The sequence below is a fragment of the Macrotis lagotis genome, chromosome 4 (assembly GCF_037893015.1).
Source record: "Macrotis lagotis isolate mMagLag1 chromosome 4, bilby.v1.9.chrom.fasta, whole genome shotgun sequence".
In the NCBI taxonomy this organism is placed as follows: Eukaryota; Metazoa; Chordata; class Mammalia; order Peramelemorphia; family Peramelidae; genus Macrotis; species Macrotis lagotis.
In genome coordinates, this window is record NC_133661.1 from 79,065,849 (window position 1) to 79,083,764 (window position 17,916).

A 17,916-nucleotide genomic window follows, 5' to 3' on the forward strand; every position below is an offset into this window, starting at 1 on the left:
CACCTATCTTCTTCTGTTGTTTTCTTTTTATTCTAGCTCTATTTTCTTCCTAGCTCTTTAAAAAATTTAGCTTTGTTATATCCCTTTCTTCCTTTTCTCTTTCATTCTATCAGTTTTTTCTTTCTTACCTTTTTCTGTTTTCTTTGTAGTCAAACTGTATTTTTTCTTCCTCTTTTTTATTCTACTTATCTGTTTATTTTCAACTACTTCTCTTTTAAAAATGTATCTGTTATTTCCCTTTCTTCCTTTTCTCTTTCATTCTACCAGCTTTTCCTTTCTTACTTATCTTTCTTTTTTCTAACTTGTATTGTTTTTCCTTCCTTTTTAATTTTATTTTTCTATTATTTTCTTCCTACCTTTAAAAATATTTATCTGTTGTTTCCTCTTTCTTTCTTTTCATTTTCTTTCTACCAGTTTTTTCTTACCTTTTTCTATGTTGTTTTCTTTTTATCTTTTTTCATTCTACTTATGTTATTTTCTTCCTATCTATCTTTTAAAAGATTTGTTTCCTTGCTTTTTCATTCTACTTATCTATTCTTTTCTTCCTGTCTTTTAAAATTTTTATCTATGTAATTTCCTTTCTATTTTTGAAATTCTACCTACCATGTTACTATTTTCTCTTTTGATATTGCTTTCTTTTCATCCTTGTCCAAGTGCATCTGCTAACTGGCCTTTGATCCATGGACACTTTCACAAAGTGAAAGCTATGGAGACCTAGATGCTTTCTGAGAGTTCATTTTCACACTCTTTGATCCCAGAAAATTCTCAAAGAGGCTTGCTCATTGATTCTGTTCTTTTTATAATGATGATTCTAATTCTGTGGCTAGATTGAGGTCTATAGTGAATGAGTTCATCTTTGGATACATTTGACATGTGTTAGAATGATAGAGACTTTGTGTCTCAATGGGCCTGGCATCATGAAAATCTGGAATCAAATTCTAATTATAATACTTCCAACCTTGCAAGTTACTTATCCTCCATGTGTTACATGCAACTCGGTTTTAAATCATAGATGAGTTGGCATCTTTTAATTACAGACTCTGCAAACTCATGGATAAGATTTTGCTTCATCACACTAGTCTAAGTAAAATCAAGGATCTAAAATCTTATTATATTGTTTGATTTTTTAAAAGATCTAAACGTTGTTATCAAATAGATGAGATTCAAAGGGGTCTCTTCAAAGGTAGAAAATTTTTCTAAACAATAGAAAAGACAATTCCAAGCTTTGGTTTTAAAGGTTTTTGTATAAGGATATCCCAACATCAATGCAATTCACTAATTATTGCTTTCAGTTTGGAAAAAGGACATTTTAAGGAGGAATATGTTCTATCAAATTCCACAAGAGATTTTAAGATGAAATTACATATTAGGAATACCCCCCCCTTAGGAATTCTGATGTATACAACAGAAATAATCACTACCAATGATGGGGGCAATTCAATAAAACTAGCACCACTCTGAAGTTCTTAGGACTATGGAGGACCTTAAATACTGATTCAGTTAATGACAGTAATTCAGTTCAACAGTAATTACTGAAAACCCATTATAAGCTGATAGGATGCTAGAATAAGGGAGAGAGAAGAGAAGGGAAGGAGATATATAAAAGTAGGGCTCTCTAGCCCCTGTTTTCTCAAGGAATTTAATATTTCACTAAAGGGGACAGATCATTTAGGAATTGATTAAATCTTATGAAGATGATTAAATGTAAATGTGAGAGTTAGAGATGATGAAGCCTGTTAGATTTCAGAGAAAGAAGACATCAATGTGGAATGAACTGAAAAAGTTTAAGACCTTAGAAAAATAGCTTTTGAATTGAATATTAAGGGACAAGTAGGATTTAGATGGAAAAGAGGAAGGAGAGAGAATGTGGGGAAGTAGAAATATCCAAGCAGATGCATGGATGTGAAGTGCTTGCAGGACAATAACACTTTCTGACCTTTCCAGAGGGTTCAAGTTGGGAAACAGAAGACAAGATTGACTAGGGTAGGTAGGAATAAATTACAGAGTGTTAAAAGACAATGGAGAATTTGGACTTTACCCTTTAGGCCAATGGTTCCTAGCCTGTATGGACTGTACAACACTGGGAAGCTATTAATTATCAGACCTCCATCTATGTGTACTAAGCACTAATATTATATCATTGTGTAATTCCTGATCAGTGGGTGCTAACAGTAATATCCTGTGGACTCATTGTAATGTTTTGATATTAAAAAGGAATTCTCATATTCTAAGTTGGATCACAATTACTGTATACAAAAGGTGTCCTTGAAGGTTGTTGAACAGTAGAGAGATTAATTTGGCTGCAAGTGGGCTATAGCCTTAGGGATAAACTGATAGAACCTATCAATTTGGGTGACTGATTACAGTTATCTAGTCATGAAGTTTTATGCCCTAGAGTAAAGTAGTAGCAAAAGGAATGAAAAGAAAACCATTAATTTGAGAGATATTTCACAGTAAGATTAGATAAACTAAAGTATAAAAGGAACCATCTTTAATGATTTATCTAAATTGAATAAGGATTTCATTGTGCAACTTCACAAATAGGTATTAAATAGCCATTAGTGCATTTCCCCTGTAAATTCAAGTAAGAGTCTAAGATGAAAGACATTAAATCTCTATTATTTTGAACCCCTCCCTCCCCTTCAAGTGCATGGTCTAGCCTGATTACAGAGTGAAGAAGGGAAGTTATATTTTTATGGATTATAGAGGAGTAAATGGCAGTCCTACTGTGTTTAAGTTGTAAACTGGATTCGAATTAAATTTTTCACTTAGGAGACCACTTTAGACATTGTGGCCCTTCATGGTTAGGCTATAAATGGTACTAACCAAAAACACAAAACTGGGAGGAAAAAAACAACCTAATAACATGCCTTCTATTAAACAGATATACATCTTATAGGATAGCAATATGGCCACTTGTGATTGAATAAACATGCTGCTTAATGTGATTTACATGTTCTGACACCATTTGAAATTGTTTTTTAAAATTTTTGCTGAAATGAGAACTTTGTGAGATTTAGATGTTCAATTGAAATGAATACATGGAGCCTGCCTTCCTAGGTAGCTCTATCCATTTAAAATTTCATAATGTTTACATTATCTATTCGTTTCCACATAACTTGCCAAGCCAAGAAATGGTACAGATAAAATGTTGAATTCAATTAAATGATAGTCCTACTTTTGGAGGCCTTTCAGAGCAGTTAGTTCTCAGTGTCATAGTGAATGAGAAAGGGGAAACTGGTGGCATTTTCATTTTATAAATGAGAAAATTAAAGCATGGAGTCAATAAATGGCTTGCCCAATCTACATAAGATCCAGTACATCAGTGATTCAGGGTAAATTATACAATGATTTTGGCATCTAATTTTATAGTTAGACCAAATTCACGAGATAGGAGTCATTTCCTTTATAACTTAGTAAATCTGATCATGGAATGAAATTATCTCTTTTGGAAAATGGAGGGGCATTAAAATGTGGGGGTAATAGGCATGGCATTCATCATCATTCCAAGATCAGACTCAAAGGGAAAAACCAACCTAGATAAAAATTAAGCTTATTTTTCTCCCACTGCATCATCATGACTTTCCTGGTCTCATTAAGGAAGTAGAGTGAGAGAATGCCAGTAGTAATAGCTAATATTTGGGTGGTGTTTTGAGGTTTCCAGTATGATTTTTATATATGATCTCACTTTATTCTGACATCTGCCCTTTTAGGTAAGTGGGTTTGAGTATCCCTAATTTGCAAATGAGAAAGCAATGAAGAGAATTTTCCAGGATCACAAAGAAAAATTGAATGAATATCTCTCTTCTCCCCCCACTATAGTGAAGACATAATCACAGCTTTCTTCTCTCCTGCCACAGTCTGCCAATATTACTTATCTGCCAGTCATTGGATTAATCTCTAAGGATACACAGAAAGGCAGAAGATAGTCTCATGTCTCAAGCAGACTACAATCTAATGGAATAGACAACATGCAAAGAACTATGTACAAATATGTCATACACAGGATAAAATGGAAATGATTAACAGAAGGAACCATGCCAAAATTAAAAAAGGATCAGTAAAGGCTTTCTGTGTAGATAGTGGGTTTTGGTTGAAACTTGAAGGGAAGCCAGGAGGTGGAAATGAATATGGCAAGAACTCTAGCATAGATAACAGTAAGTAAAAATGCCCAGAACTAGGAGATCAAAATGTGTGCAGAGTCAAGCTCCCATTGGGAACTTGACATTCTTCCCAGATCACTAGGATAGAAGTTAGATGAATTAAGGAAAGCATAGTTGGGATTTCTTTCAGAGGTTGACCTTGAGATATGAGAGGAGAGAGAGAAAAAGGTTAGTGATATATATCACTATCCTAGAGAAAACCCAGAAGACAACTTGGTTAAGCATTTAAACAAGTTGAGACAATTGAAGAAACTCAACATTGTAGCCATTTTATTAAATATGCTTAACTGCATGAGTCTGTTATTTATTAGATGATGCCAGATGGTGAATGTGTAAAAAGAGGTTAGGTGTGATCCTTCAAGGAATGTGTCCATTTAAAACATATCTCTAGACAGGAATTTAGGCTGTGAAGAGAGAAAGGAGAGTTCTGCTGGGGGTGGAAGAAAAATACAGTGAGTCCTTTGATCTAGAACCCAAAGGAATTTAAGAGATTGGTTAGTCTAAATCCTTCATTTCACAGATGAGGAAACAAAAGACAGGAGCAGAGGTACATTTTGAAACTAGCTTTTCCAAGTCTAAGTCCAGTGTCCTGTCACACACCCTATTGAACTGGTCAGTGCAAAGCAAGGGGTGCAGATATCCCTGAAATGAGCTTTGCTAGCTTTTAATTTAGCAGCAAGTATATCTCTAAAGTAATTCAGTCAAAGGGTTTTTTTCCCCATGTTCACTTTTTATTTATTTTGAGTTTTTACAATTTCCCCCCCTAATCTTACTTCCCTCCCCAAAGGGGGTTTTTTTTTGAGAGAATTAGTACGGAAAGACAGTGCTGAGAGAGAAAGTTTGAAAGCATTGTTTTATTCCCAAACCCTTTTCAAACAATGAAAAGAGACCTTTGAGCAGAGGGGATGATTCTAGTCTCTCTGAGCCTCATCTTCATTGATATGAGAAAAAAAAATAGTTTCTCAAGTACTAGCATAAAGTAAAGTAAAATGAGGGGAAAAAATTTGAAATTTTCAAAGTACTATAAGAATTTCAGTTATAATAAAGTGACTACAGTAAATGAAAATGAAGTCAATAGCTTTAAATATCATGTCGTATAGTTTCTCTACAAGGGAGTTTCTCTACACTGTAGTTTCTCTACACTTTACTATTGGTTAATAAATAACGAGCTTTTTTTTTTTGCCAAGAAATGTGAAGTACTGAGTCATGGCATGTTTTCTCTTTGTTTATATAAATCTTACGTATACCAGTTAGTTTCATTAAAAAAAAAAAACTACCCTGTGAGCACATGGTGGTGATAAAATTCAAGACCATTAGCAAAGTGCTTTCCTAGCTTTCTAGGAGCCTAAGATCTACATCTTGGTGAGCAGTAGTGAATCTCACTTGCGTTGGATACTATCCCATGGGTATATTTAGCAGAGTTAAAAAGATAGGAGGCACATGGGGAGAGGAACTGGGATTCCCAGAAGGCTCCAGTGTGTATGAGAGGACTTTGAATTGAAGAGACTTTTAGGGCTTTTCTGGATAGCTTTTGTGCAATGAGGAAAATATCCTCATGGAAAAAATTTGGGGCCATGCCACCACCTCCAAGGACACATGGTGACAGGTGCAGAGGGAGAGTCACACCGACTGTTTCACCCCTCAAGGACATTTTTATCCATGGATACAAAACAAAGATATTTGTATATACTACAAAAGTCAATACACAGGCACACAGAAGGCATGATTGATGAGCCAATAGGCAGGTATGGCCCTTCCAGGTTGATTCAATATTTCAAAAAAATATATAACTAGTATTCAGTGTGTTTTATAATGCCACTTTTGTGTGGAATGATGAAATAGGCATTATTGTAGCTATGTTTAGTTAAAAACTCAAGTGGGTTGGGCATTCAAGACAACTGGATTTATCTTGATCTTATCGCCTCATGAAAACTAAAGGAAATCTGATATAATTATTGAGAGTTATTTGAAGGAAATATATAGAGATAAAGAAAAATTCATAGAAAAGAATGTTTATATTTTCAAAAAAAGAATTTGACAAGCGCCTACTCCAAAGTCTGATTTTAAAAGAAAAGAAAATTGAAATACTGTGTAGGATTCTAGTTAGGAACTACTATAGACCAGAAACAGGTTAGGGGTCTATAAGGTCAGATCTCACTGAAGAAATATAACTCACGGAATTGCTCCAGAGCCAACAGTTTGGTCTAAGCTTCTTCCACTTGGGCAAAAATGAATGGCCTTGAACTCCAGGCTTAAGTCTTCTCAGGTAACTGGAGTGATTGTGTCAACAAAGGACAAATTTCAGGAAGCTCTCACCAGCCAGGGTCTGGACCAGAAAATGGCAGAGGAACCTCCTCTTGGGCAAACACAAGTTTTAGAGAGAAAGTGTTTAAGCCAGGAATCACTGTTACTTACTGCTTGAAGAAGAGGAATCATTACAGGATGCTCTCCAGACTCCTTAAGGGGAAGTAATCTTCTTGTAAAGTAATTTTTATTATTAAAACTTTTGTTTAAAAACTGGATTTTGAGCATCAGGACAGTCCATTAAACTTGCTGGGTAACTGGATTTTTGTACTGATTACAAAAGAAAGTATGATTTTTTCATTTACTTCCTCAAAATATTTTCATAAGAATTCTTTGTTCATTCTCATTCCCTTTTCCTTTTCTATGAATATAATTTATGTGCCCTCCTTTTTTTTTCTTTTTAGCTTTTGCAAGGCAATGGGGTTAAGTGGCCCACCCAAAGGCACACAGCTAGGTAATTATTAAGTGTCTGAGACCGGATTTGAACTTAGGTACTTCTGACTCCAGGGCTGGTGCTCTATCCACTGCACCACCTAGCCACCCCTGTGCTCTCCATTTTTATGGTCTGTAATAGCCAACAAACAGGTTTATTCTTTTTTAGTACTTAATGTGTATCAGTCATTGTGTAAATGCTGGAAATACAAATAAAAGCAGAAAGAAAAAATGGCCTTGCCCTTTAGAAGCTTACAATCTAATAGAGAACAACAAAAAAAGGAAACCAAAAGAGTTGGTGGGATGGGGAATCTCACTAAGGAAGCAGAGGAGAGAAAGTGAGGCACTCTCCTCTGGAGAGGAATGGCAATATAGATGACTTGGATGCTCTTCTTAAGAGGAGGTTCTGTGAGGAGGTATCCAATTAGGGGAAAACATCATTGGGATGGGTGGGTATTGCCAGTGTCTGAATTACAGGGTTGGAGTGAGTTAGTTTCCAGGTTGAAGAGATTTCTGAGGCATGGCAGGGAAAGTCTAGACTGTAGTCTACAGAGCAATGAATCATATTATTAGTTATGCTTTCATTATTATAATCATGATTTGTAATTTTATTTACATAATATTCATAAATAAATTTTATATAGAATATTTCCATAATAATGGGCTATATTATTAGTTGTACTTCCATTATAAAATCATTATTTTTAATTATATTTATAAATATATTATATGATATAATAGGTTTACATAATTTATATTTATGAATTATATTAGTTATACTGTTTTCCTTTGTCTTCTTTCATAAAAGTCTTTACAGATTTTTTTATATTCCTCATACTCACCAGTCTTGATGGTAGTTCATTGAATTAACATTCAGCTTAAAAAAAAAAACCAGATTCATGATTGTACTGGTGTAGGAACTCCCAATGAGAAACTCTTTCTGCCAAAGTCTTGGTCCTTGGTCCTTCTCTGTAGATTATAATCTTTAGAGAATTTTCTGAGTCTTGGTAAAATTAAGTGACTTGTCCAGAGTCACATTACTAGCATGTGAGAGAAGCAGAATTTTAATCCAAATCTTCCTGGTTCTAAAGCTTTCTTTCAGTCTAACCTGCTTGTGTTTCTCCAGATTAACAGACCATAATTTATTTCATAATTCAAGAAAAATAATATTAATAGTAAATCAGACATACGTTTATGAAGATCTTAATAGTTTTCCCTGCGCCAACTCTTAGGGCTTACAAGTTCCATGAATGTCTTTTGTAATAGTATTGTCCTCTTTTGCCTTCAGGTTGACATTTCCAAACTTCAGGGGTTCTCTTCTTTCTATAATCCAATCAATATTGAGGAAGCAAATCTAAATTTAATTACGTGACACTTCTCATGCCATATCTATCATCATATTCTTCCATACCCTGAGGCTACAGATTTCCATACTCTTTAACCTGGAACTCTGATTTGTTTTTAGTGTATTCATATACAGAAATCCCTGTATTACTTTCATCTTTTGAACTGTCTTTCTCATGGAAGCTAGAGCAGTAAGTAATATGTAGAAACCCATGGGTTTTTTGCAAAAGTACAAGGCTTTCTATTTACTTCTGGCCCTAAGGAAAGGGAGGCATACTCAGAGATAAATATAACAACTAACAAACTTTTGCAAAACTTCTCTCAATACCATTGTCATAGTGGTTAATATGGACCATTGATCTAAACAATTTTAACATTTCGCAAGTTTTTATTTTCCATTCACCTCATAATACTTTTTCAGAAAATGTCATATCAAGATTATGAAAAATAGAACTGCTCACTTCCCCAAGTGTGAATTCCTCTCAGTGGCAGTAGCTCTTGTGATCAGATCTATGCTCCATTTGTGGAGTCTCCTGCAAGCTTTCATCATAGCCTTATGACCATAATAATCTTAAAGCTCCAGCCAATGCCTTGGTTCCCCTCTCTTCTTCCCCACTAACATAGACTGAGAGGACCTCTCTTGAAAGAAGCTATCCTGCACTAGATTGTGCCATGGGAACAGCATAGTTAACACAGATGAGGAAGAGAATCCCCAGGCTGTTAAATAGGAGAAGTCCCTCAGTTGCTGGGCTCAGAACTAAAGTCAAAGTGGCCCAAAGTAGATGACTCACAAAAAAGTTGTTGCTAGAATGGAAGACCCAGGGACCCTGTTTACTAGATTACCAATGGAGAATTTGCTTTTTCTAGTGCCTTCTGTAAACTCATTGGCAATAGGTCCTATGGGAGAGAAGTAAGAAGTGAAAGAAATAGCCAGTGGTATACAAAGGGATTCCCTAGGTCCATTTATGCAATAGCAACTTTCTTCCCCATGATCTAAACTCCCTCTCTCCTCCTCCTCCCCGAGCCTCTTTCTTCCTAAGTTTGGAGGAAACTGATTGTATAGTAGCTTCACCAGTAGCTTGCTAACCTTCTGTCAATCTGTTCTCCAGAAGTTCTATTGCCATTTTGATTTTAGAGGGTCCTAACCCTTTTCAAGCAGTAGTCATCCATCCCTAGGAATTCAGCAAGGACAAATTATATTGCTTGTGCACCTACCACAAAAGTTTTGGTTTGGTTTGTTTTTAAGCTGTTTTAGATTAATATCATAACAGGTAGCCTTAAATGAGAAAAGACAAGTTGGACATCACACAACTTGAAGTAAATGTAGAAAAGGAGAGAATAGAGTACTACTTCCAGGCAACAGACTCTTGTGTGTGTTTGCATATGTGTATTTCTACTTCTTTTCTCTCTTAGCAATAGCAAAAAAAAAAAAAAGTCCTTTGCCTTCCTTTCCACCATATGTATGTAGCATCTACACTGGACCTGAAAATGGTACTGGAAATACTCCAAATCATTAGACCTGAGGAGAATAACTTGATCGAAGATGAAATGAAGGCAGGACCCAAAACCTAGGAAAACCAAAGCTGGGGCACTACGAGGTGGTGTGAGGGCTCCTGGCCATTAGAGTCAAGACAAGGAGGGGGCCACTAAAGTTGTAACCAAGCCTGACTCAAAAAGACTGGATCCAACAGGGAGAGCAAGAGGACAGTCCCCAAACTGAGAACATCATCAGAAATCAGGGAGGAAGAGGAAGTATATTATTAGTAGAAGTCAAAGTAGAATGAGTCAGGAAACTAGAGAGACAACCATAAAGTCATTATAAGAGACACTGGTCACAAATCTCTTGTGTGTTTTATTTTGGAGCTCTTGTTTTGGGATGGATTTCTACTTGTAAATGAAATATGTTAAAAACTCATGGCAGGTCTACAACCATGCCTCAGAATCATGGTTTGTTGGTTACTTATATTGATTTTCTTTTATTTTTTAAAATAAGTTTTTATTGATATTTCTTATGTTTATGTTTCTTTTTTAATATATTTAAATTTTTATTTTATTTTCAATTCACAGAACAAAACAAATATTTCCATAACACAGTACAATGAAAAAAGATAATTGTATATAAAATTGCAAATCTTTATGTGCAATTGCTATTTCCTCCAAATATTGATTTATATTGATTATATTGATCTTACTATCATTCTAAATTCCTTCATCTTGGATATTAAAATCCTTGCAAACCATTTTTGCTCTTAACATTTCCACTATACAGATTCTTTTTGGCAAAGAAAATAGTGACAAAATGAGTATTTAGCAGCTCTGTTTTCTTACTCTTGTCAGTTAATTTCATCTCAAGCAGCAGGTCCTTTTTTTTTCATTTCTCACATTTGGGCTTTCTATATAGCTAAAAACAGAAGAAACAAATAACAAACTTTATGACTGACCAAACCAGCCTCAGTTCAGGAGGTTCAGCACTATCTTTACATTCATCTTTTTATTACTTGTCCTTGCTTCCATCCTCTTTACATTTCTTTTTTACAAATCTTTTGGTTAGTGAACTCCCTATTAGATTTTTCCTACCCAGTGGAATTGTTTCCCTTTCTGCCTTCAAATTTCAATCTTGAGATTGACCTCCCCTGAAACATGTTATTCCAAGGGATTTACCTGTCCATCTACTTTGAAATCTTATTTCAACAATATTTAGGGGTCCTGTTACATAGATTTACTGTTCCCTTTCTATCCAAATTCTAGGAAGATAGAAGTCACTACCTTCAAGGATTCTCCTTTTTTCAACCCTAGAAACTAGCTTCTTCATGAATGAGAAACAGATACAGTATAGAATTTCCCATTGTTTATTTCTCCACCTTTTGAAGAATGAAATTGTTAAGGCAAATTTAAAAGTATTAACTGCTCTGCTTTTGGCAGAAAATTCCATCACATGTTTAGATAGTTGAAATCTTCCATCACAACTCCATGACAGGTTCCTCATCTATTTCTTCTTTCTGTCTCAGCAATTTGTAGTGAACATGGACAGCAAAGTCATTTCTTTTTCTCCCTCCACTTATCTTCAACCTAAATGTTCTCACCAATTCTTCCAACTTTTGATTCCTTGATTTCCTCATGAGTATACCTATTCTGACTCTTTTGAATTATGTATTTGAATCCAGGATCATATTCCAATCATAGGTTTCATCCCACCAAATCTTGGCATTGCCTATGAGATTAAATTTGCCTCTTTGCATTGTAACTTCTCATTCTTCTTATAACCTTTCTTGTTTCTCAGATAACTGTAAACTGTGTGACCATGGACAAGTCACTTAACCTCTCAAAGCCTCAGTTTCCTCATCTACAAAATGGAGATAAAAATAACTCCTATTATAGAGGGTTATTCCAATGATCAAATAAATCATTTATGTTAAGCACCTTAAAAAACAATGCTCTATATAAATGTTATTTATTACAATTATTTATGGTTGCCTAAGTTTTGGGTTTTTGAGTATAGATATATTAACTGATAGGTTTTGCCCTGGTTCTATTCTTTTAATTTGGTTCCTAAAAATTTATGGACATTTCAGCTGTTTTTCCTTCAGTGAAGCTTTTCAGAATGATAATTAACTTGGTGGATATGCATTGACAATTTTCTCTCTCTCATCCCTTTAAGTTTTAGCCCCTTTGATGAAATTTCAAGGCACTTGATAAATAAATTTCATTGTTACAATGAAAAGTAGATTAATATGGGGATGTGGTTCCCCCCAACGAATTCTTCAAGATTCTCTAATACAAAAATCACATCAGTCAATGATAAAATTCTAGTTGAGGGTAGAAATGTCTCATATTAGAAAGCTATAATTGGTTTTGTTGTGTTACATGATGGTTGGGGAAATTAAAGAACAAAAAAGTGGGAAATGTGTTTTTCATTAATTCTGCTTAATGTACTACCCTTCCCATATATCAGTGTTACATTACCTTCCATAGCAGGACATGTGCTTTCATTTCCCCCCACCCCATTTAAATAGGAAGGGTTTACATACTGTTTTATCCATATCTTTTTAAGAACAGTGGCATTCCTTTTTGTATTGCTGGTTTGGATTAGGGGTACAAATCAATTTTTTAAATTATTTATTCCAAATCTGTTGCTTAGTAATCAGAAATTGAAAGGACAAAGCAGCTTAGATTAAGGTTTCTTAACTTGGGGTCCAAGGACCCCCAAAAGACCATGGATAGATTTCAGAATCTGTAAACTTGGATGGGGGAAAAAACTACATCTTTATTTCAACATAATTAGATCCTTGCTTTACTTTGATATATTTAAAAATGTGATTCAGAAAAAGAGTTCATAGGTTTCCTCAGATGGTCGGAGGGGTCAATGGCGCAATGGTTTAAACTATTGCTGAGTTTACTGAAGCGCTAGAACTAGTTCATCTTCCGATTCTCTCTTTTGTGTGTGAAAAAGAAAGAAGTGGTGCAGAACAATCCTACCTTGCACCAGGAGAAGAAACCCCTGGTTCTATTCTCACCTCTCCATTCTTTCCTTAAACCAGAGGACCCTGAAGCTACCTGTGATGTATATGCCTTTGAAATGTCATATTGCTTACCCTTTTCATTCACAGACTATGTAGGCCACTGTGACCACAGTTCTGTGGGGAGAATTACTCATTCTGAGTAGCCACAGGAGCAAAGAAGAACATGGAGGGAGGGTAGAAATATACAGGGAATCTCCCTTCTCTTTCTCATCCTGATCCATAAAGCATTTTAATTGGTGAGTTCAAATATTATTCAATGCTGTTCTCTTTCTCTAGATGAACCCCTCACACACATAGAGACACATACAGACACACACACACACACACACACACACACACACAAACACACACACACACACACACACACACACACACACACACACAAACACATTTTTTCAAAAAAGCAATCTAGCCAGTTGACCAACCTTGAGTCCTAATAGAGTACTGTATTCCAAGACTCATTGAGCATCCCAGTTCATATTGGTGTTTTTTAGTGCTGACTCACAGTGCATTTGATACCATACTACTCTCTGTATTTTTCAGAAACCATACCCACAATAGTTTGTGTAATCAGAGACAATGATAATTATAAGACTAGCTCAGTAGCTGGTCTTATGAGTAGACAGATTAGACAACCACTGGCTCCAAACTATTTTTGCCTCAGGATTGTAACAGTTCCTGTAATTCTACCATTAGAAATTCATTTTATTTTTCTCCAACAGTTCTGGGCTAAATTTTACATGGTCGGAGGCAAGGAGCAGCATATGAAGCTTCTTGACATATTCATAGAAATTAATTTCTCATTGATTTCAGCCTGACAGATAGCTCAGAAGGAGCAGAGATATGGCTGCTTTTGTTGCCTTGTTTCTACAATAGTCCAGTTCTGGACACATTCATATAGCTCTAAACCATGGCAACTAAAGAAATCCTATAATTCAGTGCCCTCACCTTGTAAATCTTCAGACACATGAATGGCATACTCAAGGTCATATTTATTAGTTTCAGAGGCAGGATCAGAACCCTAGTTACTTCTCTTTTTTCTTAGTATAAGAACATTAGGATATGGTAATATGACAAATCTGATAATGCTCCAATAAGAAGAAATCTATTAATAGTTTCTGCCATTTTGTCATTTTAATTTTTATGCTGTGGGTTTTAAAAATTAAGCAGGTATAGTGATTACATTGCTAGTGTTTATATAAGTAATATCTTTACTTTTATGAAATCTCCTACAATGTCATTTGATCTTCCAAACAGTCCTGTGGAGGTAGATCGTAGGAGGGTCCTGAGTTAAAGTGCAACTACTGTGCCTATTTTACAGATGAAAATATAGAAACTTAATGTGATTAGGTGATTTGTTCCCAAGTCACAGTGGACAAAAACATTAAACTCAGTGAATGTTAGGTGGCAAATTAAATAGAGCTGAATCTTTTGACAAGTCCAGTTTCATTTCTATTATCCAACTTTCATTCATTCCTTTAACAAGACAAATTAAAAAGAAGGGAAAGAAATATCAGAAAAATAAGATGAACAAGACAAATTCTATTCAAAGCAGCCCCAGCCTTTTAAAAGCATGTATTTTGTTGATGTCTGAGATGCCAACTTGTCTCTACTCTTTAGTTCCTTTCTCTTATTCTGAGTCAATTGCCAGATCAATCTGTAAATTTAAAAGGGTTTTCCTTTTTTAATACCATATTTAGTGGGTTTTTTAAGCTACCTGTGGTTTACCTTAAAAAACAAACAAACAAACAAACAAACAAAAATTTAACCTGGGCACTTACAGTAGAGTCTTCCACATAGAACAAATGAAGAGATGGACATTGCCCTCTAGGAATTGGCATTTCCTTCTTTCTTTCTCTTTTTCAATTTATAATTGTGGTTTGTTAGAAAAAAATTCAACTTTAGAGTTAGAATCCTTGAACACATCACTGTTAATCTGTTCCTTGTCTGCAGAATATGGAATATGTTTCTACCTATCTCCACAGGATTGCCAGGGGAGATTAAATGACATAATGTAAAGAATTTTATGACTGTGAAGATGCCAATCCTCCTTTAAAGTTCAAATTCAAATGTAACTTTTGTGAAATCTCTCCTAATTTCCTTGTCCGTAATGGTCTTCCCCTCTGCACCTTAATTCTTTGTCTCATATCTCATTTATGCATTTATCATGTAAATATGTATTTTTCAGTGTGCCTATCTGTGTCTTAACCTTCTAGATTGGGATCAGGAACATCCTCCTGCCAGTTATATAAGGCCAGCAAATCTGGTCTGGAGCTGCCACAGCAACTGCAGGCGGGACTTGAAATTCAATAAATCTAGGAGATTTTTAGGAGTGAATTAATTAAATATTTGATCAGACATAGAAGGCAAATAATTTTTAAGTCAGCACAATTTAAAAAACACCAAAATGCCCTGGGATGTTCATTGAGTCTTGGGATACAAGACTCCATTAGGACTCAAGGTCAGTCAACTGTCTAGATTGCTTTTTTGAAAAGTATGTGTGTGTGTGTGTGTGTGTGTGTGTGTGTGTGTGTGTAAGAGAGAGAGAGAGAGAGAGAGAGAGAGAGAGAGAGAGAGAGATTCATCTAGAAAAAGAGAACAGCATTGAATAACTGCCCTTGGCAGAACAAAGGTTCCAACCGCTTCTAGAAGGTAAGTTTAAGAGGCCAGGATTCATAGCTATTTAAATGTTTCTATCTTCCTTAGCTCTGCACATAGTAGATCTTTAATAAGGATTTGTTAAACGAAAGAAATGACACATAAATCAGTTCCTCTTACACTATTAATAGTGTAATTTCCTAAGTATGTCTTTATTTTAATAATGGTGTTTTGTTTGTTAGCAGACCACCACATGTCACTAATGACTACTTTCAGGAGAATAATCAACTGAAAGACATCATTGGGGTTATGAGTAACAGGAAGAAGAGATGATCCAGTCATATAACAAGAATGACATAACAAATGAACAATTTGAGTGGTACAAAGCTATACATTAAATATAAAAAGGTTAGGAAGAAAGTATTTATTGTGCTAATTAAATCCCTATGGAGAATCTCAACAAAATCCTAGACTTGACTTGCCCAGAATGAGAAAGTGGGGAATTGTGTGGGGGGGGGGCAGTTGAAGGAAAACTGGGGCTTGATTACCCATACTTATGAACTTAACAGATCACTCAGATTACTGAAGCTTAAAGATGTCTGGAAAACTTGCAAATGATCTTCCCACATTGCTCATGAATGAGGCAAGTCAAAGCGCATCAACCTGTGTATTCATCTTTCTTAGGTGAAAGAAGTGTTCCCCTGACATAACTCAAGAAGCTTTTTTTTTTTTTGGATAACTCTATAAACACTATTTTAGAGTTTAGGGTAAATCTCAAAAAATGGTCTTATCCCTAGGAGCTTTAGTTTAGTTGGACAGATTTGGTTTTATTTGAAAACCACGACCCAATAAAAGCTAGGCAACTTATTACATCTGAATATTAACCATCACACTTTCGATAACTCTAATTGTCAGGAAGTCTTTCCCCTACATTAAGTCTAAATTTACATTTTCTCAACTTTCTTCCCTACTTCTGCCCTAGGGGACAAAAATAAAATGCCTAATCCATTTTATGTCTTAGAAGTTTTCAAATACTGGAAAACAGCCACTATTAACATTAGTCTTCTCTTTTCCGGGTGAAACATAGCCATTTTCAAGAGATTTTCTTATGGCATGGATTTTAGTTCTGCCAACAACCTTGGCTTGCATTGTGATTTCTTTGACTTGTCTTTTTCCCTTAGTCTTCCACCTTCATCTCTCACATCCACAAGGTCACCAAATCCGTATTACTTATGTGAATGTAAACAAATCACTTTTTATCTGGGTTTATTTTTTCATATGAAGACAGGATTGTTGGACTCCAACCCTGCTTTCCATCTGTAAATCCCATGATCCCATCTCTTGGGCTTTTTAATATCTCTTACAATTGTCAGTTCCTTCTCATTCCAACTACTTCTACTCTCCTACTGATATTTATGTATGGTCTTAACTATTAAAGTAGCATCCTAATTATAATGCCTTTCTTTGAATCTCTCTTTATAATTCATTCTAAATTAAGGTTCCTAAAATATCTTATTTTGTCATATCATATCGCCTTGCTCAAAAACTCTTAACGGCGCTGCCTTACCTACAGGATAAAGTCTATATTGTTTAGTCTGATATTCAAAACATTTTACAATCTACTTTTCTGGTTTTTCTCCATTTATTCCTGTACAGAAATGATCTATTCCAGCCAAACTGATTCATTCATTGCCCTTTAAGATCTCTTGAATTCTCCAGCTTCAGTACTATGGTTTGTGACATTGTCCTGCTCTCCTCTTAAGCTATTTGAACTTTTGGTGAGGGGGGGTGTGGTGGAGGGGTCAATCAAGGTTAAATGACTTGGTCCAGTTACTTGGCCATGCAACTAATGAGTGTCTGAGGTCAGATTTTTAACTCAGGTTCTCCTGACTCTAGGGCCAGTACTCCCTCCCTCCATCCCTCCATTTGAATTTTTATCTTCAGTCTTCATCCAGCTCAAGACACTTCTAGTTCATGGAACTCATATTTGTTCATTTTCTAAGGTGTGCTAAGTTTTCCTTTCCATGAAATCTCTGCTCATTCCAGTGTAGCAATCTCTCCATTCTCTGAACTCAGGGTGATTATTTTTTCTCCTCATTTTTACATTATTCATGTGCTTTGAGGCATCTTTTTTCTCCTTGATCTTTGACTGTTCATAGACTAGAAGTTCCATGAGAACAGAAGTCATACTTTATCCCTACTGTTTTTTCTACTCATTCTAAAACCCAAAGTACCAACATATGTGGTGCATAGTAGCTAAACAGAGAGAATTTGGGTAAAAACATTCAATGCTGGTGATAGAAGGGAATGCAGATGTCCTAAAAGCAGGAATCCAGCTAAAGAATCAGTAAAATCTCTTATATCAATGATGCTCCTAAATGGTAATGTTTTGAATTTTATTTTACCTCTAAACAACTAGAATTGGAAAGAGTTTGTGAAAGGGGATAGCAAAAGGACATTTAACTTCCAGGATACAAGATGTGCACAAAAGTCTGGAGTGGGTGGACATTGCATGTATACATGTGGAAAAATAATGTGAAAGGGCAACAAACAGT

General features: G+C 35.3%; 1 protein-coding gene across 3 annotated transcripts in view; it reads left to right on the forward strand.

The window, feature by feature from the left end:
- The window catches only part of BLNK (B cell linker), a 175,327-nt gene that overhangs the window by 67,774 nt on the left and 89,637 nt on the right, over window positions 1-17,916 (forward strand). The gene's annotated exons all lie outside the window — the stretch shown is intronic.